Below are 22,265 nucleotides of genomic sequence, written 5' to 3'. Positions count from 1 at the left end.
CAAAACCCAGTCTTGCCCTTGGCATCTCTGTACTTATCACCTTTAAATCAGACTTCTGTTTGCTTCAACTAATTCTGTGAACATCTCTCCTCGTACCTTCTTGTCTTATATTACAACGTTCAGCACTTGCATGTTGAAATCACTTAATTCACATTCTCATAGAAAACCTGGACTCCCTTTTTGCTGAGATTTGCAAAGGTTATTTTATTTCAAGGCTTGCTGAAAATACAGATAAACTTTAAAAGAATAATTTTCAAGAATAAATGTAAAGTCAATTTATATTAAAATATAATAAAGGATGACGGTGGATTAGCACCCTTCACAACAATAGTTCAATACTCTATCACTGTGCTATCAGTGCTAACAAGGCTCTCATATTTCTTTCAACTAGTGTGTATTTTTGCTAGTCGGTTGCTATCGCGCAAGTCTGTGTTAATGATCCTATCAAGTGTTTCAGCGCTGTTTGATGCAGGGGTGTCAGTCAACTAGATGCCCTCGATCCAATTCCACAGGCTGAAGCCGATACCAAAACTAGCAACACCCACAATACAATTCTACACATCTGGAGACAAACAGCCGCCACCACTGGAAGGAGAATTCAATATGCACATCTTGCACTACAGAGCCTCTACTTCGACCCCATGTTATACTACTAGTGCCTCAAAAGACAACTTGCTCAGTTGAAACATGGCTCAGGATCTGGGACTGATCCACTTACCATTTAATGAATACCAAAATGAGATTTATTCCAATGTTTAGAGGTTAGTTTAAAACGTATTTTAAAGGATACCGTACCGGTAAGGTCAAACATTGCTGCTGCACAGGATTTATTCATTGGTGTTGTGGCATTGCCGTTATTTGATTTAATGTTAGACAAAAGGTGAAAGATAAACCTCAGACACCGGAAGGCTAGAAATTATTGAAAATCGAACGTCCCACACCTTTGCTTTCACTGTTATGGATTGCGACAAAACCTAAACAGCACAGTGAGGTATGCATCGGTGTAGACTTGCGGTTACCCAGCCGGCACTAGATGGTATCATGGCTAATCTAAAAGACACGAAAATATTTTATTCAATCGATTTGTTGTCCGTTATGCCTAATTGTGAGCTGATCCTCTGATGGAGGTTTGTTTAGATACAAGCCACTCATTTTCAGGTTATCAGCGGCTACCAAGGTTTTTCAACATACATTGAAAGGGTTGCTACCTAGCCTAGACATTACATTATGTGAGTGATGATGTCCTGATATATTGAACAACTGAAAAAGAAAATCTCAAGACACTTCAAGTGATTTTCAGTCAATTGCGTCAGAAAGGACTTGTATTACATGAAAAGAAATGCCCTTTCATGCAGTCCAAGTTACACTTCTTTTGTTTTGTATTCCAAGGCATAGTCATCTTAGTTGATCCTCGGAAGGTGGCGGGCATGAATGACTTTGCATAGCCCATATCCCCTTCTGCAGTAAGCACTTTCCTAGTGTAGATACATTTCTGTGGTATCTCTATCCTGAACTTTCCCAAAATAATGTAGCCACTCCTCCATCTTATGTCCAAAAACATCAAATGGGTATTGAGTGTTGTTGCAAAGCATTTGAAGTCTCCAAAGCAATTCTAACAGAAAATACCACAATGGTATTTTTCAACCCTCTTAAACAGTCAGATTTATTGGTTGATGCTAGAGTTGTGGGCCTAAGGGATGTGCTTGCTCAGATGGACGACTGGGTGAGACGCCCCTGCATTGATACCAACAGAAATTAGACATTCACAAATAGAGTGTGAGATGTTCCTTGTTCTGTTGTGGTGTTGTCATGTCCACCTTTACATTTTTGATAATTCTAGCATGATCGTGATGGACCCAAAACCCCTAGTGACAATTTTCCAAGGGTCATTTCTTCGCATACCGCTGCCATTAGAGCACTAGATGTTGCAACTGTAAGATTACGTGGTCACTGACCATTTAGAAGCAGTGGCTGGCAACCCCATGGACTACCTTCTGGGTCATCCAGGTCTTCAGGTGTCCACACCGCAGGCAGTGGAAGTTGAAGCAAAAGCTCTGGTTAGCATGGTCAAATGAATGTCATTTTGATTGTCCTGTTACTGTTTAAAATCGTTGTTGGCTGTGTGCACATCTTGATTGTCCTGCTGATATTGAAATTCCTTTTTAGCTGTATGCATAACCTGCTTTTCATGTGAATGTGTTCACAAGTCCACCCCCTCTGTACTCTGTCTAGTCTGCTACCTGTTCCCTCACACTCCCTCAGTCCCATTGTCCCTCTGCTGTTATTCCCCTCAGTCCTACGCCCACTACCCCCCTTTCCTCTGCGTGTTAACTGTTTGTATGTGCCTATTACATCCACCAGCTCCCATTTGTGAGGATACTCCATTTGAATGGGTGTGCTCCTTTGATACCTGGGTCCAGCATGGTTGACTGTGGTGCAAGCTATCTCTAGGTGAGGATGTTTCCTATCCACAACAGGAGATCAACGAAGAGTCATGGTTATTCAGGCTCCTGTCCTGTCAGTTGGTAGTATCAACCTGTCTGGTCAGCATACACATCAACTTCCACAGCTGAGCTGGCTCACAGGAGCTGAAATTTGCCTGATATCAAATTGAATGTGGCTGCAATGATCATGAGTAGTAGTATGCCTAAACCTATGCATAGCTTATCTTTTATTTACCATACCCCCTGCCTGGGCTACTTTTATCATCATAGTTTTGATACAGGGGTGCATATCTTAAATTCATCCCCTGTGCTGCATAGACTTGGCGGCCTCCACAGCTGTCAAATCGGCAACTGTGAAGCCTGAACCTGCTCACTCCTACTGGTAGAGAAAGCACTGCAGATCAAGATACTGATGCAGCAAGGCACAGATACGAACAGTGCATTTAGTGTTGAACTCATGAAAGGGGAATCTCATCAGCAGATTGAATTACCTGCATAATTTTATTAAGTAATACAAATCTAAAAAGGAAGGGCTTTTCACACTGGCCAAATGATAATCTGTCACAAAGTCCCACATTAAGTCCCCAGACCAGTCATTTGTGTCCCCTGGTGTACTCACTAAAGCACATTTGCAGCATTGGGCATGGTCACATTTTAATTTAAACACTAATAACTAAACTTTATGCAAAACTCTCTTTAAAAAAAAAATGCAACCTAGACCGCTCCATGTTACAATACTGCTCAACCATATATTGAATCCCATAATGTTGAACTCCCAGTTCTATTTTGTCCATCTCAATCAGACCTTCCAAGATATTGCGGCATTAAATGGCAAATTCTGCGGCATGAAATGGCAAATATTGCGGCACAAACCTTTATTTATTGGGCATTTTTGCAGGACATTTTGTATTAACTGGAGGGTGTAAGATTGCAACATTGTAGGAAAGAGGCAGAGTGCAAGGCTACAAGAGAGACACGGTGTCATTATTATATAGCTTTTGTATTTTTTTAATAGGAAGAGTCCCAGATGTCTCTGGCTTGGCAGAACCGTTTTTGTTTTGGCTACATTTTTGGTTTAATGTGCATCCCTATTTAATAGTATTAACTAAATTGATCACTATCGGTTGGAATGCTGAAACTTTTCCCCTTCTATGTTCTCCAATCCCCAAACATCCACACACCTCTCTCACCAAAACACATCACACATTTCACCAACTCCCCATTACAACATGCATTCCTGAACCTCTCACTCTGTCATACAAATACTTACGTGCTATGTCACACTGTCAAGTCACAATTTGCACTCCCCAGCCCCTATCAAACCCCAAATAAATCATACTCCCAACTTACACTCTAGAATTCCTCCCGCAATATACAGTCCTTCATTCTTTTGTGCTGCTTCTGCATATTGCATCCTTTCTCCCATTCTATCGCACTCTTCACTCACCCTCTTTCCCAATCTGCAGCTTACTGCCTCTTTCCGGCCAACCGCTTCTTCTCTGCTTTCCGCCTCACTGCTCCCCCTGACCACACCCTCCCTCTACTTTCTGTACCTCCGTTCGCTCTCAGATTTTTGGCCCACCTCATTACTGCTTCCTCTGCTCTCTTGTGCACCGCTTCCTATTCTGAACCACTTCTCTCCCTCTGCGTTATTGCCTATCACGTCACATCTCTCCCTCTCATAGTGTGAACATTTTTTTAAAATGTAGATTTTGACCCAGATCCTCAAAAAATGGGGCATTTAAAAATAGAGCCGAGGATATGCTATTTTTAGATAACCCATTTTTGGAAATGAGCAGTTAACCTTATTCTCAAAGGTGGCCTGTGCATTTCCATGGGGCTGAGTTGTAGAGCAACTTGTGCGCTGGCCAGCTACCTTGGATAGGGTTCTGGGTTGTTTAACCGAAGTGCAATTATTGCGGTGGAATTGACCGTAGTCAATTTTGCCGCAAATAGATTTGCACTTCAGCCAAACAACCCAAAATGTACCTTTCACCACCAGCCCACTCCTCCTACTTAACTGCTTGGTCGCTGCCGCTTCCCCTGCAACCCTGCGGTGTCAGATCTGTCCCTCTAACGCAGGTTGGATCTGACACCAAAAGGTCGCTTTTTAGGTTTTTTTTGTTTTTGGACTGCCACCTCAAATTTTGAGGAAGCTGGGGACACCCCTGCAGCCCCCAACCCCAAAAATACTGAACATGGAGAGCGGGTGACACCCCTGCAACTCCCACTCCACATGTTCGGTATTTATAAAAATCGATCGAATGGTACTGGTGAAATAGGTCAAATTGTACCATTCGATCAATTTTTGGCAGTCAAAATGGGTAGTACCTTGAATAGAAGCACTCTCTCGACAGTGTTCTGCAAGCTCCCAATGCCTTTCACAGTGACAGGGGCCTGCCACTGTAAAATGCCACACAAAAAAAGCATTTCTATCCTGTTTGGGGAACAGAAATGCAAGCGACATAGCAGCGGATCATACCTTAAAAGAAATGCATGACAGGGTCACGAAAACGCCCCCTGATTTGCTCAAGGAGATGAAAAAGGCCATCTGAATGGGCGTGCATATAAAATCCACAAGGGACATCTGAATGGGCACATTTTAGTAAAATGTGCCCATTTAGGTGTCCCTTGCGGGTTGGGCTGCTCTTTTTTTGTGTGAAAGTGATGAGACGTGTTAGCGCATTCAATTTCTTGCGTTAAAAGGTTTTGAGAATCTGGCACCATGAGTATTATTATTATTTTTTTTTAAATAGTAGTTTTTGCATTTTTTTTTGCAAAAACTGTAGTTTTTTCCCCCCAAAACAGCCATTTTCGCAGCATTTTGCGGATTGCAAAATCGCTATAGGCTGGAGGGTCTGCTCAATGGTTGTGTTTCATTTAATTTCAACCCAGCCAGTGAACTCTAATCCCGATTTCACATCCAGAGACTTAATAGTCTCTTGGAGTACGGTCTAGTGCTCTCTGTGTAGGTGAGCTCGATTGGAGTCGAAAGACATGCATTTACATGGTCTGGTTGTATTTCATACTTGCTTACTGAGTGATTTATCATCCCAATTTCATCTACAGATGCTTAATGCTCCCATGGCAAACTATCTCTCTTTTAGTGAGGTCCACCAAATCACACATCTATCACACATGGAACTGCCAATGGCTGTAAATGAAGAAATACCAGCTCCCGACTAGATGAAAAAAATCCACGTATGTACAAAATGAAGCCTCTGTATTATTGCATCACAATAAAATTACATTTGGTTTTAGGACATTTTGTATCTGCTTCATTTACTCTTCTAGTCAGTTGTCCTTTCAGTACGCTTACTGCTGCTGTGTCTTAGATGACTGCAATCACTGTCCTCATTCTCGTCAACTGTGACAACAATAAAACAAACTTGGGAAATTATTGTACAGCACAGGCCACGCAGCAAAATAAGATATATTACACACTCTTAGCACCGGCATAGCAAACTACACAGGAACTAAGATCTGAGCGGGCGGGGAAGAAAAGGAGGAGTGGGGAAGGGAAGGGTTATTGGCTAGCAGCACACAGGCTGCTCGGAACCCGGGCTTGAACCAGAGACTACAGCTTGTGTTCCGAGCTTCCTGATCGGCCAGCACCCCCTTCCAGGGTGCAAATGAAAAGAAAAGCATAATGCACATAATACATTATGTACTCCGGATTGGTCGGTGCAGTACCCATGGGACCGGAACACTCACAGTAATGGAAATCCCATTTCCTTGCACCAGACTCTATTTGGCCCATGTGTTCAATGCTCCTGCTGGTGCTGCATCTTCCAAAAGGTATGCTCCATTGCTGGTAACTTGTTTTGGCTTCCCTGTAATTGAGTGACATTTTTAGCTTGGTGCGCCCAGCACACAGCTCCTTCTCATGACCCTCCTCTCCCCAGTGCCCGCCGTCCCCTCCCTTCCACAGTGCTGTGGATTGCCCAGTGCACTACCCACATGACCGGAACAGCCTGATTTCAGAGGCTTCCCCAGCACAGCCTTCCTGTGAAGACAGCTCAGTGCCACAGCAAAGGGCACCACCGTGGTGCAGCTACATCACCCATTTGCCTGTTTGCCCTAGGGGGCCCAAGCTAGACACCCAAAAGCTGTCCACAGACAACTCCAGTTAAGAAAGGAATATTTTGGTTGCATAGCCAATGCAGCATTTTTAACTCTTGACACTGTTTTGTATCTACCAAAACTATTGTATTACCACAATAGTTTCCTTAACGATTTTTCCATTGTGTCAAATTTAGCTTCATTTTTTTAGTATAGTTACTGTTTTTGAACTTAGCGCCATCTTGAGTATAGCCACTGTTTACAATTTTAACTGATTTTATGGGGATAGCCATTGTACTGAATATAGCCGCTTCTCTGTGTATGATAGAATTTGATGTGATAAGTCATTTATAAAAGTGCCGTACACAAGTGTTTCTAGGCGTGACAAGACAAGGGAAAGAAGACGGAGGGAGGACAAGACAAACAAGCTTACTAGACCTTGTGTCATTCAGATCGTGCAAGTGAGAGAACAAGAAGTGCAAGGGGAAAGGGAGGGGGGTGTGCAAGGGAGAGGGGCGGAGAAAACAGGGCAGCAATGCGCGGAGTAAGTGAAGCCAGGGCAGCGCAGCTCTGGGTAGTGCAAGGAGGACACGGGACCTATTGGGTTACAGTTACAGCCCCTAGGTTCATGGTACGCCTGGAGGAAGTGCAAGGGTGACTGATCATGAAAGAGCCTGCTACCCAGTGAGACTCTCAGGGTAGCCAGGCAACCAGTCTGTAGCACAGACAGATAGGTCAGGTAGGTCAGCAGGGGAGGGAGAGAGAGGAAGCAGAGGAGAAGAGGAAGGTTTTAAGCTGCTTCCGTAAATTCAGGTGGTTACGGCTCAAGTTTGAGTGGGGCAGGGAGGCCATTCCACAGGGAGACACCTGCAGAGGAGAGGGATCTACCCCCACTCTCTGCCTGGAGAAGCGCCTAACCCTTAAAGAGTTGGAGGTAGCTGAGCTAAGGGCTTGAGAAGGAAGGTATTTTGGAAGAGAGCATTTGATGTAGTGCGGGTCCTGGCCCCAGAAAGCCTTGTGGACAATGCAAAAGTTCTTGAACTTGATCTTTGTAGCCACCGAGAAGCAGTGAAGAGATTTCAGTGCTGGAGAGATACCGTCCCTGGGCTTGAGGCCAAGAATAATTTTTGCAATCCTGTTCTGGATTAGTTGCAAAGGGCGGATAGTGGAGGAAGGCAGATTGAGAAAGAGGCTGTTGCAGTAGTCCAGCCTAGAGAGAACCAGGACTCTGGAGACAGTGAGTTTCTGGGGGAAAGTGGGAAAGGGCAGAGTCCCTTTGGCGAGGTGCAGCTGGAAGTGGGACTTCTTTCAGATGCGCAAGATTTGAGGAGAGAAAGAGAGAGTGGAGTCGAAGATGACACTAAGGTTTTTTTGCCTTGCAGGAAGGCGAAGGAAGAGGGCCAAAGGCAGGTGGCTAGAGTGAGAGAGGGAAAGCAGGGGCAGGGGTAGCAATGAGAAGGATCGCCGTCTCACTGGCATTAAGGCAGAGACCGTTGGAGGTGCACCAATCCTGAATCGCGGACAGTCAGGAATGAGCGAGAGAGGAGAGAAGGCTGAGGGGAGCCTGAAGGAAAGCTGAGTGTCATTCGCATAACACTGAAAGTTAGAGGAGAAGGTAGCGATCATGTGGGCCAAAGGGGCCAAGTAGAGGTTGAAAATCCAGGTTGAGAGGATAGCGCCCTGAGGAATGCCACAGGTAGAGAGAGAGAGGTGGCAGAGAGAAAGGGACCAAGTTGGACCTGGGAGGGGCGGTCCAAGTGGAAGGAGGTTAGCCACTCCAGGGCCTGATCCATGATGGCCAGTTTCTCACAGAGACGATTGATCAGGATGGCGTGGTTGACCGTGTCAAAAGCAGAGGATAGATCAAGGAGGATGAGGACAGAAGGTATACTGGAATCAAGGTTAGAGAGCAGATCTTCACATGTGTTCAGGAGAGCAGTTTCTGTGCCTCTGGCAGCTCTGAAGCCAGACTGATGGTAATGGTGACAACCAACAGATTCAATGTTGAGAGTAAGATGGGAGATGGCCAGCTCTTCCAAGAATTTGCCCAGGAAAGGGGGTTGGGCGAAAGTTTGCCGGGCAGGTAGGATCGGCAGACGGCTTCTTGAGGAGGTGCACAAGGGGGTGCTTAAGGGGAGAGGGGAAAGTTCCAGTGGCGAAAGAGTGATTACAGAAATCGGCCAAGGCTGGAGCGAGGGTGTCAATATTGTCGTTGATGGTTGTGGAGAAGCAGGGGAGCACGTGTTTGGACGACACTTTCATAAATTGGACTTGTCTAGAAACCTTGTCAGGTGTCAGAGAGAAAGAGGAGAAAGGAGGAGGAGAGGGATAGATGGCCAAAGGGGGGCCGAGAGAGGAAGAGGAGATAGAGGACAGGATGCCCTGAGTTTTAACAGAGAAGTGAGAGGCCAGAGCCATACAGAGGGCCTGGGAGGGAACAGGAGAGGTGGAGACTACAACCGGACTAGCCAGTTCCTAGCAGATTTTAAAGAGTTTGGCCGTGTCGTTAGAGGCCGCAGAGATGCAGGCTTGAATGTGTGCTCTATTCTTGGACAGGACAGAGAGTCTGTATTGCCTTTGGAGCAGGCGGCAGGCCCATTTCTCAGAGGATGCGCCCGAAGCCCTCCACTTTCTCTCAGCCACCCTGCACTTGCACTTGGAGGTAGGCTTCAACTGGATTCTCATGACAGGGGCAAGGATGTCCAGGGTGTTGGAAATGGAAAGATGCAGATTAGAAAGGGCTGTGCCAAGGTGTGAGTCAGCCGTAGGAATAGGAGGAGCAGAGAAAGTAAAGGCAAAGGCATCCACTGACACACGCTTCAAGGGCAGAATGACCGAGAAGGTAGGTGGCAGTGCTGCAGGGGGCTTTGCCTGAAGGATAGAGAGTTTCAAATGAGAGGAAGTAGAAAGTGGTCAGTCCAAGAGAGAGGAGTGGTCAGAAGGTTGGAGAGGGGAATGTCTGAGGTGATAAGAACATTCAAAGTATGTCTGGCAGAGTTTGTCGGGCCAGAGGGCAGAATGGCAAGAGAGAGTGTCTCAGAGGTTGCACAAAAGCCCAGAGGAGGGATTAGAAGCATCCAGGTGGATATTGAGATCTCTGAGGAGGGGAAGTAGAAACAAGGAGAGAAGAAGAGAGGTTGGTCCGTTCCAAGAGGAAGAGGGCTGCCTGGCAGGTGGCCTGTAGTTGGTGGCCACAGTTAGAGAGAGGTCTGAAGAGAAAGTGAGCCTGAAGACCAGGCATTCAAAGGAGGAGTAGGCCTGACAGAGGCTGGAACCCACTCCAGAAAGATCAGTGCTACTCCACCTCCAGGTCAGTTGTTTCAGGGTTCGGAGAGGATCTTATAGCCCACAGGGAGAAGAGTGTCAAAACTCGTGACAGACATGTCTTGGTGAGAGCAAGCACATCTAAGTCGAGTTCTTCGAGGAGGTGACAGGTATCAGAGGAGTGTTTGATAGCAGAACGAGAGTTGAGAGTGGCGACGTGGAGCAGGTTGCCACATTTGAAAGACTTCTGCGGAAGGGTACAGGCTTGAGGTACACACCGCAGAGGTGGTAGAGGGCCCCGAGGGTGGGCAGAGGAGGAAGATGAGGTTGCCAAAGAGGTTGTGGAAGGAGTAGCAGGAGAAGGGAGGAAGTTGTTAAGTTGCAGGAAACGCCTATCAAAAAGGAGGTGATTGACATTAATGATGGTCTTGGAGGAGTGGAAGGGGGCCAAGAGGACATCCAACCAATTGCTACCGTTGATGGGAGAGGAGGAGAAAGAAGAGATAACATATATGATTGGTCCATAGTTCTGGCGAGGGGACGACAAAGATGATGTCAGTAAGAGTCTGTCTGGAGGAAGCAATGATGTAGGTATTAGCGATAGGGAGGCCTCGGTTGAAGACCAGGATGTGCCTCGAACTTCTTTCTTCCAGTCTTAGTGAGAGGGATAGGGTAAGAGATAGAGGAAGCAGTTAGAGAAGATGGGAGGGACAGAGAGCACCATAGGAGCTGCAAAGGAGGTAGGTGGAGGGGAAGGGGGTGGGAGAAGAGAGAGAGGTGCACAGCCCTGTGGCACACAAACCAGAATGCGCAGGGGAAGGAGGAGGGGGTCGAAGTCACAACAAAGGAAGACACACAAGGGGAACAAGTAACTTCCAACAATGAACAGCACGTCTTGTGCAGTGGGGGGGGGGGCGTCTAGGTGGGAGCCTAGAGAGAACCAGCAAAAATGTCACAGTTACCAGAATGCATAACACCCAGATTGGACTTTCCCACAAGGTGGAAAAAAGGCAAGTTTTTGAGCACAGCACAATACAACAGACCAAGATTCGACTTACCTGATCAGTCGTATCGGGTTGATGGCTGCAGGCTACATGTTACCACGGCAAACACTGTATAAATGTCATAGAGCCAGTGTATACATTTTAGCTGTATTCTATAGTATAGACACTGAATTTAGCTGCATCGCCGAGTATAGTGTGATGAATCCCTCGATGTTGTCACTTCTGCCCGGGAGAGGGACCCTTCCCATGGGGCCAGGGAGCTGAGGCCGCTACCTGATAGTCCCCCTGTGGGTGTTACTCAGTGGGAGGATCCCATGGGTGGGGACCCCCTCTCTGGGAGGAGTGAAGACTGTCGAGGGAGAATGCGGTATCCACACCATCATGCTGTTAGACAAGAGATAACCAGCTTTCTATGTAGCACTCAAAAAACCCCATCCTCTCTTCTTTCTTCTCTTGCTTCCACTAATTTCCTTATACATAGCAATTGTGTTTATCAGGCAAATAACACTATGACGAGGAAGAGTGAGGGAAGAGTGAATATGGATAACCTCAAAAGTACTGTCACGAGGATGAGAAGAGTGATGCAGAGCCCTACCTACACCTACGCGGATCCGATTTGAGCATGCTAGCTATTGCAAGTTAGAAAGCAGTCAGGAAATAAACACTCACAAGCATCCCCCATAGGGTCTGTCCTTCCCCAGAGCAGCTTCCCGCCGGGAAGCCGAATGTCGAGTAGAGGTCCCTTGGCAGACCTGGCTTCCCGGAACAGAGAGGCAGAAAACCGCAAGGCGGGGAAGCAAAATGAATTACATGATTGTGGGATCCGGGGTCCGGTGGTAGAAGCAAAGTCTCCCGAGTGGTCCAGACAATACTCGACGCTCTGAGAGAAACTACTGTGATACAGCCGCCGAACGAAGACTGCGAGAGCCCAGGGGAAGCTGGCTAGTGTTTCAGAGGAACAGAACCCTCGCAGACCAAGTACAAAGGTATGCGTAGGGGGACCGGGCAGGCATGGATACCCCATAGCAGCTAAATTCAGTGGCTATACTAAAGAATACAGCTGAAATGTATACAGTGGCTCTATGACATTTATATGGTGTCTGCCGTGGTAACATTTAGCCTGCAAAGCCATCTTCCTCGTCTCAGTGGGACAGAAGAGAGACACAAGTTGAGAACGGAGGGGGTGAAAGAGCGCCCAAAGAGACTGAAAGAGAGACCTGGCAGGATAGTGAACCAGGCCCAGTTAAAAGAGATTGCAAAGCTGCAGGAGGGGTCAAGGACCCAAACATCAAAATAGCCAAGTTGAAAAGGGATGGGGTGAAAGAGCACTCTAGAGAGACTGAAAGGGTGCCTTGGCAGGTTAGTAACCCAGGCCTAGTTAAGATACATTAGAGTTGAAAAAGGGTCTGGGACCCACAGAACGAGATGAGAAGTCCAGGGGAAGAGAACCTTTGGCACAAAGTATGAGAAGTCCAGGGGAAGAGAACCTTTGGCACAAAGAACAGGAAGTCCAGGGGAAGAGAACCTTTGGCACAAAGCATAAGAAGTCCAGATGAAGAAAACCTTGACATAATTTATGAGAAGACCAAGAGCAAAGAACCTTTGGCACAAGTTGCGAGAAGTCCAAGGGGTGAGACTCTTTATGATATGATAGGATAGGTTAATTAGGATATGATATGGCATTTATAATGTGCCTATACACACGTGTTTCAAGGTGCAATGAGGCAAGGGAGGGGGAACAAAGGGAAGACAGACAACAATCTTACTAGGCCAGGCGTCATTCAGATCACACAAGTGCAGGGGAAGGGGAAAAATGCGGGGGGGAGGGGACAGTGCAGTACATGGCATAGATAGAATAAATAAAAGCAGTAAAAGCAGTAAGTCAAGCGTACGGCCAGCTGATGGCATGTGCAAGGGTGAGTGCAGACATCAGGTGTAAAGTGCTGGTGGGGGACTTTAGGGATACAAAAAACAGTCCCCAAGTGCAGGGGTAGCCCGGGAGGCAGTGCAGGTGTGCAACTGGCGGAGGAGGGTATCTGGGCCCCAAGGTCAGAGGGTGGCCAGGTAACCAGTGCAGTCTCAGTTATAGTCAGGAGTTCAGCAGGGGAGAGGCGGAGAGAAAGCAGAAGCAAAGAGGAAGGTTTTAACGTGCCTCCAGAACCGGAGATGGTTCTCCTCAAGTTTCAGGGTGGCAGGGAGGCTGTTCCAGAGGGAGGCCCCAGTTGAAGAAAGAGATCTAACACCAATTTGCTGCTTGGAGAAGCACTAACCCTGAGGGAGTTGGAGGCGGATGAGCAAAGAGCTCGAGAAGGAAGATATTTAGGAAGAGAGAGTTGAAGGTATTGAGGCCCCAGACCTCAGAAGGCCTTGTGGACAATGCAGAGGGTTTTGTACTAGATCCTCGCCGCCACTGGGAGCCAGTGCAGAGATTTCAGTCCTGGAGAGATACGATCCCTGGGCTTGAGGCCAAGGACAAGTCTTGCAGTCCTTTTCTGGATGAGTTGCAGAGGGCGGAGAGTAGAAGCAGGCAGATTTAGAAAGAGGCTGTTGCAATAGTCCAGCCTAGGGAGAACCAGAGCTCTGGAGACAGTGAGCTTCTGGGGGAAGGAGAGGAAAGGAAGAATACCTCTGAGGAGGTGCAGCTGGTAGTGTGACTTCTTAGAGACATCAGAGATGTGAGGAGAGAAGGAGAGTGTGGAGTCGAATATGACACCGAGGTTTTTAGCCTCGCAGGTGGGAGCAGGAAGAGGGCCAAGAGAGGCCGGCCAGAGAGTAACAGGAAAGGAGGGAGCGGGTGTGCCAATGAGGAGAATCTCAGTCTTGCTGGCATTAAGGCAGAGATCATTGGTGGCACACCACTCCTGGATAGCAGACAGTCAGGGATGAGAGAAGGAGAAGAGGGGGCTGAAGGTAGCCTGAAAATGAGCTGAGTGTCATCCGCATAGCACTGCAACGTGCTTAATACCCAGAGATTTCTAAGCGCGGACCCGGGGGTCGAATCTGTGTTGCTGCGTGTCATCTTGCTTCCAAGGTGAGCACGTTGCCCCTGAGCTATCCTCCCGAGCAAAAGTCACGGAAAGCCCAAGGGGGAAAGACCACGTTGGCACAAATCAAGAGACGACCAGAGGAAGGGAGTCATATCCTTTGGCAGAAGACAGAACTGTGATAAAGAGACTATTGATAAAGAGAAGCTGAGGAACACTTGGGGAAGGGAGACGCCCCGAAGAAGGGAGTCATCCTGTTCTAAGCAGTGTGTAGTTTAGTTATAGGTTTTCTGTTAAAAACCTATAACTTATCTACAACCTGTTAAAGTGTAAGGGACGGAAATAGGTTTAGGACACATGACAGGGAACTTTATACTTTTGACGGGCATTCTGACATTATCCTTCTTTTTGGTTGAGGCAGGGAAAACCCTCTTAGTCATAGGGAGAGGTAGGGTTCTTGCTCATTTTCAGTCCAATATAAGTCTATACCAACAAGCATGCCACCTTTGTGACCCGAGTATACTTCTGCACCCTTACAATAGCCACTGTATAAAAAAGTTACTGATTTTTTTAGTATAGCCACTGTGCTGAACATAGCTGCACTGAATTCAGCTGCACTTTGAATCTGCCACTGTGTTATTTTTAGTTCTCCGAGTATAGCCCCTGCACTGAAGATAGCTGTAATTGGAGGGTAGCATCTGCTTTATTTCTAGCGGTGCTTGAACCGCAGCACTGTGTTGAACCTAATTGCCCCTGAGCTGCATTGGACATAGCTGCATTCAGAGTGCAGTCACTGTTTAACGTTAGCTGTACTTGAACTTCTCCAGCGCTCCCACGCTAGCAGCGTTTCAGAGTTCACTACTGTGTTAACTCTAGTTGCATTCTGAGAATAGCCATTGCATTGAACCTCCCTGTAGCCATACACTTGATTATAGCAGCACTGCACCCTCCACAAATCCATCCCTTGGGGAAGAACTACCCTGCTCAGACACCTCCCTCTGCCCCCTCACAAGCCTTAGCCCCAACCGTCCCACACTGCCCTCTAACAACACCCTTGAGACCACCCTCCCCGGGCTCCTTCGCTCCTCAGTCTTTGCATCCCTTAGCGCCACTCATGCTTCCCTTACCATCACCCCTTCCTGGGCCGCCCCGCTGACCTTCACACACACAACACAGGTACCAAAGAACCCCCTCAAACACAGAATTTGAAACACCCAAACCCTCTCATCTCTGCAAACCTCTCCCTATCTCTCCCCTAGTCCACTGCATGCACCCTCACCTACACCATTACGACTTCTGCCACCTCTCCCAACCTAGTGAAATCCATCTTCAACACTTCTTTCAACTCCTTCAGCACAAACCCCCTTCAGCCCGCTCGACAATCCCCTGGAAATCTTCCTTTCTTCCAAACCCCTTTCATAAACGACCCCCCTCAGTGACCCCATTCACCACCCTACACCTTCCCCTGCCCCTTACCCTCCTGACTCCACGCCTGCAATCCCCTCTTACATTCTCCCTTTACCCCCTTTCCCACTCCAATCCTCCTCCCTTGGAACCATACATCACGCGCCCTCCTTTCTGACCTTCAAAGAAAACTCAGAGCCTCCCCATCCCATCTTGAAATTAGAGACAGCTCACCCTCCCCTAACTACCTTTTCCCTTCTACTTCCACCATCTCTCCCACTCCCTTCACTTCCTACACTCAACCTTATTCACACTGCAATGCCCAATTGGGGCCCCACCAGGGGATCCATACCCTGCCCTCCACAACACCAAAAAGGCACTCCGTAGCCCGCCTTTCCGGGGCAAACAACACCTGCCCCTGCTCCTTACTCTCATGCATCCTCATTATCACCAGATCTGTCGCCAAAAAGCGCATAACATATACAACCTCATTTCCTCAGAAAATCCAGGCACCCCTTTCATCACAGAAATCTGGTTCTCTGATGACTCCCGACCCATTGCCCACAAGGCAATACCCCCAGGCTACACACTCATCGGCCATAACAGAACTTGCAGATCAGGCGGGATCGTCATCCTCCACAAATCACACCTCTCCATCTCGCACTCTGAGCAACAAGCGTGCAATGCAGACTGTGACTCAGTCCCTGTGAAATATCTCATCAACCCATCTCTTACACATAGCTTTTTACTGATCTACAGACCTCCTGGCAACTACCTCCTACTCAACCCCAGAAAAACTGAAATCATGATCTGCGGGAAGACAGTCTATTCCCCCAACCCAGCCCTTGCCCATCCTCCCTAGGTCCTCCCTGTGCCGCATCCAATGCAGTAAAGAACCTGGGATGCACCATGGAGACTTGTGCCCAAACCTTGCTATCTACACCTCTGCATTCTAAGACGTATCTTGTCTTACCTCATAACCTCATAGTCACTGCGATCATGACCATCGTCTTCTTCAGCCTTCACTATGCCAATTCTTTTTACCTGGGTGCCCCACAATTCAACTCGGAAAGCTCCAAGAGGTCCAAAACACTGCAGCTAGGCTCTTCCTGAACCTTGGCTCCAGAGAGCACATAACATCCACCCACCGCGTCCTCCACTGGCTCCCTGTTTGGCGACGGACCGCTTTCAAAGTCATGTGCCCCCCACAAGACAGGCCCAGTATATCTCCAAAAGAAAGTACTCCATTACCAACACAACCGAAACTTTCGATCAGACACCAAACCCATGCCTCACTATGGGTTATTCAAGCAGCTCTCAGGTAGGCTGGGGCAGCAATGAACCTGCAAATAAAATGTACCGAGACAAGAGAAAAACTCCAGCAGACAACAGGACAGAATGCACGCCAATTCTACGAAACAAGCCAGAGCACAAGGGTATGTATCAAGCTCCTTCCGTTTTTCTTGCTTCTTACTTCTAATCCTTTTCCATTAATACAAATATATTACATTACAGAGCTTCTGAAAACGTTCATTGGGAAGACTGAATGTACCATATGTAAGTGCTGTTTAACCTAAATCTCAAGATTTAGTAACACTTGTTAATGAAAACGTTTTCGTGAATCTGTATATACTCTGCAATATAAGTTATACATGTTATAAGTAAAATGTAATTGTACTGTATTTATCACACCTCATATAGTAAATTGTAAAAAGTATGAATTAATCTACACAAACACACACTTCAATATTGTTACTATACTGTTTTGGAAAACATTTAAAGAATACAATAGGACATTTTAAGCATTAGACAGTAACATATTGTGTATGGAACTGTTCTTTACATTTAGTATTATAGAATAACATTTGACTTAAAAACAAAAAAAGGACTAACATTGAAGCACATGACAGTGCACGGAGGAAGTGGGTTTTAAGGAAAATGACAGCTTCTTTGCTGCAGCAGCGTGGTGGCTTAGTGGATAAGGATATGGACACAAGTCCCGGAGCTCGTTAGTTCGAAAATTATTTTTTCTTTTATGACATTGTTTGGCATGTAGTGACATGCACATCTGAGTTTTATTTCTCAATTATGACATTTTTTGGCATTGCATGTGTCACCTGCCAGTGGCACGTGTCACTTGTAGAAGGGACATGCAGTGGTATGTCACATGCCATGTTCGGCTCTTACCGCTAATGGGGCTTTGGGCACTTGGTGAAGGAGACGCTAGGAATTGCACAGACATTGAAGGTCTGGCAAAGGGGGCAGAGCAATTCGGGGGTATCATTAATGTCATGCTCGAGTGTCCGTTACTGGACATAGCTGCCTATTGTCAAATTCACATTTCTGACATACAACCCGTCCAGATTTTTGTCGAAAGCATTCCAGGTGTATAAATTGTGCACATTACCACTTGTTTTGTCTTTTGAATACGTTTTGGAGCACATATTAACTTAAGTTTCAACCCCATTCTCTCCACTTCAACTGGTTGTCTAGCATAGGTGCTCCTGGGTGCAAATGTTTGGGTGCACTGGTGTTAACGTTGTCGGCTTGCAACCTGAAAGATTTCCTCTCTTCCCCATGGCCCTGAGGGGTAGCTTATTGTAGCTTATTGTGGTGCAAAGTGCTATAGAAGGAACACAGCTTGATGTAGTCTTATGGTAACAGTCAAAGCATAGTGATGTGACAGAGGGGCGTCAGCTTGTCTATGTAGAAAGACAGGCACTTGATCTTTCCCTCTCTAGCTACCGTATTTGTTTCCACATTCCCTGCTGCCTTTCAGATAGTCTAATTAACTCCGCCTGCATCTGTAGTTTAGGCTATATATGCTCTCGCTACAGATGACGTATGCATTCCTATACTCTGATAGCCTGTTCTCATGTAAGACACCGCCCTTTATCACCATGAACTAAAATAAACTCTGAACCGTTTTGACCTCAAGGTGCTGGGTCTGTTTCAATTTCCACATGCTACTTTTACTATTCCATCCCCTTACCTATTATTACCAACAACATTCACAGGATGGACCACTCACACTGACTGACATGGCATGAGAGAAAATACATCCCAGATTAACAACCACCATTTGGAGTATGGAGGCAGCTTTGAGAAAGAAGCAGACTAGTGATCAGTATTAGCTTTTTAGCTAATGTCAATTTGCATTTGATTTACGGAAAACACATTTGGAAAAAGCTTAATTACAAGTCCCAGAAATGTAAAATGCTGTTGAAAGAACAGCCATGGCTGGATGGGAGTTGTCAGGCTTATTGTGGGACCCCTTCTCAATGCTTAAAAATTCGTTGGAATGTACTCCCTCATTATAGATCTATTTAGTTAACCAATTTCAAGTGAAAGTTACACCATTCATGACTTCCATTCTCGCATAAACTCTCAAACCTGCTTACTTAGAACTGCATTTCCATTAGGAAAATTAAGCTTCAACATTGAGCAAGATGTCTATAATACTGCTGTACGATATGGATAACAAGTGCACAATAAAGAACAACTGAGGAGATTGAATAACAGACCAAGCCTGTGAATGGCTAGGAGAAACAGGGAAAGGTCAGTCACAAGCCAGTGTACCTAGCTCGGCCTATTAGCTCATTTGACAAAATTAATACGATTCTGTTGGAAGATATTATCTGACATGATTTTATGACTGCCTTAGGCCACCAAGGTTGTTAATGCTAGATATGCCTAAACCGTTTTTTAGAAGTTCTTACTCATAAAAATGTATTTGGTTGGACAATAATTACGTTTATTTAAATTTGCAAAAGGCCATTCTGTTATTGATGTACATTTTATAAAATGGTTAAAGAATCGTTCTCATCTTTTTTTCCCTGCGAATTTCTTCTGCAATGTTGGTTTGGTGGGTTAACGTTCCCACTGCAGTGATTTATGTGAAACCTGCAGCCAACTCCCTGCTCCCGATTCTTTACCCACTGAGCTATGCAAAGGATTCACAGGCTTTCAAAGCTTAAGATAAAGCTTCCAGCAACATCTTTACACCCACTTTTAAAACGAATAACATTTTAAGAAATTAAATAATCAGTGCCATTTACTGACCTGGCAAGAGTGTTAATGCACTGCTTGTTAAAATCTGAAGAGCTTCACGGTCAATGGCTCCAATTTTGTCAGAAGCAGCTCATCTTTTCATCATGCCCAGGTGTAAAATTTTGTGAAATGTAATTTTCAGCCTAACATAATTTATTTTCATAATTAAGATTGCCTTTTCAAAACTGAAATATACGTACTTACAAATTGCTCTACAGTTTTCAAATTGATAAAAAGGGGAGTGTCGAGGGGATGAGGCTTAAAGTCTGGTTTGTGGTTCAAACAAAAGGTGTCAACCCTAAGTGTAAGGCGGAATTGAGGAGCACAAATTCATGCCCAGCACAGTATAATCTTAGCGAGAGTTGGGGCGACCCAACCCCCACCCCCTCCCACTCCCCCCAAGCAGCACATTGGAGAAACCAGGTAAGGAGAGACACGTCTCCATAGCTCTTAAGTTTCCCATGGCTATAGGTGTCCTGTTTTTGCTGGAATTCCAGGACTTGTAGTGTTCCTACATTTCAAAAGGGGAAAAAAAAACTACACGTCCCAGAATCCCAAGGGGAAAAAAATAGGACTTTCACGTCCGGCCACGAGGTACTTGAGTGCTCTGCGGCTCGTGATACCAAATTCCCACCCACCTGAAGGCGCAGACTAACAGTGTAGAAGAGGAGTCCCTGTTGGGAGAGAGCGGGAGCGGAGGGTAAACGTAGCACTCACGTTATCGGCTGTCAGCTCACTTTAGACAGACACATGCCATTGCTGAGCATATTAATATTAATTCCTTTTAAAATCCAAATTGTGAAAGTACGCGTAAACCATTATAAACTTTACATTTTGAAAGCCGATGCGTGAATAAAAGAGATAAGTACATACCCGTGGTGCAATCCACACTGCTGTAAACTGCTTCTTCCGCCTTTGAAACGATGTCCTTTCCCATTGGCCAGTTTAGCATGCAGTCTGTTAGTTGATTGGCCAGAGGCATCGAGCCCCCAGGATTCTCTTCTGTCAACAATCAGAACAAAGATGGCGGCTTCCAGGAGCTGCATTGCAGGCGAAGTTAGCGCGACTAGCTTCCAGAGAAACAAGGACGGGCAAAGCCAATAGTTTTGGCATTTGCTAATGTCCATTGCAGTTTGCATTTATAGTTATAGGAAGCAAGGCGGATACAGCAAACCCGCAGAGATGGATGCAAGAAAGGATGCAGGGATAGAAGTTTGAGAGAGATAGAGACTATGTAAATAAGGATGCCAGTGGGAGAGTGGGGAGATGCGACAGAGAGAGGATAATAGCGGCATTGTAATTGGAAATAGTATGAGTAATTAAGATGCCCTGGGTGTTCCTTAGTTACCATTAGCATATTTTTTTGTTGAAAAGTAATCTGAACAATACATGTGTTGTAATTTTTATTACAGCAGGAATGTTGTTTTTAGTTATTGTTCTGTCACACCATAGATTGCGACTTCATTGCAGGATGCCTCATTCAATTTAAAACCGCTCTTGTTTTCACCCATTCTGAAGAAAAATAAAGGTAAGCCGTGTTTTATAAAAATGGAAACCTCAAATGATAGCATTTATCCCTTCCCATTTCCAATGGCATGGCCTTTTCTCGGCGAACTTGTAATGCATTTGCTTTGAAATCATACATCCAAACTAAAAAGTAGGCTTCTTCCCTGGTTGCTTCATTAACAATCTTTAATATTTTAGTTTGATGGAGAGGCATTGAGCCTTTGGCAGTATGATTTTACAGAGGGGCTCATGGAGGCTGGGAGTTGTCTGAGTGCATGCAAGATCGAAGAAATGCCAAAGGGGTGTGTGTGTGGCACACTTAACATTGTGGTCAGGTTGCAAGATGCATATCTCATATATGCCCCTGAAAGGTGACAAAATCGGGCATCACACTGTGTGCTCCATCTGATGGATCTAGAGGATGGAGTGATGGATAAATAGAGACACGTTATCAGTCGGGGAAAGGAGGGACAGATTAGTAGAGACACCAGCGAGACAGGGATGGGTAGAAGGAAACAGGGGAGAGCTCCAGGCAGAGCGAAGAGATATTGAGATGAACATGATGAGATGCATCAACCAAATTGTGCTAGAGAGTGTACCAACCATCACATCATTCCCAGATTCTAACTGTCATCGCTCCATTGCTTACATGCTGTTATCCCTATCCCCAGAAACTATACTTCCACTCTTGGAGGATGGACAGAAAATGAACGAGGTAAGGATGGAGCCAGAGGGTGGAGATATTTAAACAGAAAGTGAATAGATGGCAAGGGAGGAGAAGCTGAGGAGACAGAAGAAAGTAGGTTGGAAACAGGACAGAAGAATGGACACAGAGGATGATGCAGGTCTCTATTCTCTCGCCCTGTTATTCAGTCTAGGCTTGGAACCCATAGCTGATCTAGTCAATGCTATGGGTGTGTCTGCCCATCAATATACTGAGGATACTCAGCTTTACATATGTGGGTGTCTGGGTGCAATATTCAGCTGTTGACTGGCAGCATTAAGAGGAACAAGCAGGGAATGGCAAAACATTTTGTAAAACTTACTACCAACATGACAGAAACAACAGTGTAAACTGCCGACTCCATTGTAGATACCAGGTTTGGCAGGGATTGGAAGCGTATGGTGCTGTTCTTTTCTTAGCCTTGCCTGCCTAGTCTTAGCAGGTTAGGTTTAGCTTTGAATGTCTTCACCTTTGACCGGGAGGTTCGGGTATTTGTCCTTTCTAGCATGGATGGTGGGACCATTGACCTATTTGGCCTTCATCGGTCTACCCGTGCCAAGTTGAGGGTGGTCCTTTGTGGTGCCACCAGGCTGAGGCAGGTGCAGGATTTTTAATCATATCACTCCAGTATTAAAACATCTGCATTGGAAACCACTTGTGGCTTGGATTCAGTACAGGGTACGCTGGTAGGCTTAGAAGGACGTCCACATGGGGGCAGCCATTTATTACATTGAGAAAATAAGCATCATGTGGGTGTTCTCTAGGGCTTAGGCATATGAATACTTTACGAATGGGGGTGCACTCTGCAAAGCTGCCACCCTTA

The 22,265-nt window shown here is 46.0% G+C and overlaps 1 protein-coding gene across 3 annotated transcripts in view; it reads right to left on the bottom strand.

The window, feature by feature from the left end:
• DNAJC24 (DnaJ heat shock protein family (Hsp40) member C24) overlaps positions 1–20,235 on the bottom strand; it is a 507,623-nt gene extending 487,388 nt beyond the window's left edge. Inside the window, exon 1 of one of the 3 annotated variants that reach the window (XM_069623542.1) lies at positions 20,086–20,235. The gene's annotated coding sequence lies outside the window, so the exon portion shown is untranslated. The remainder of the gene's footprint in view (positions 1–20,085) is intronic. The other 2 variants (XM_069623544.1, XM_069623543.1) reach the window with 2 other exon arrangements.
• Between the last annotated feature and the right edge of the window lie 2,030 nt (positions 20,236–22,265).

The sequence above is a fragment of the Ambystoma mexicanum genome, chromosome 11, assembly GCF_040938575.1.
Source record: "Ambystoma mexicanum isolate Mex_15411 chromosome 11, UKY_AmexF1_1, whole genome shotgun sequence".
NCBI lineage: Eukaryota > Metazoa > Chordata > Amphibia > Caudata > Ambystomatidae > Ambystoma > Ambystoma mexicanum.
The sequence above is the reverse complement of the archived record's forward strand: the minus strand, read 5'-3'. Positions and strand labels throughout refer to the sequence as shown.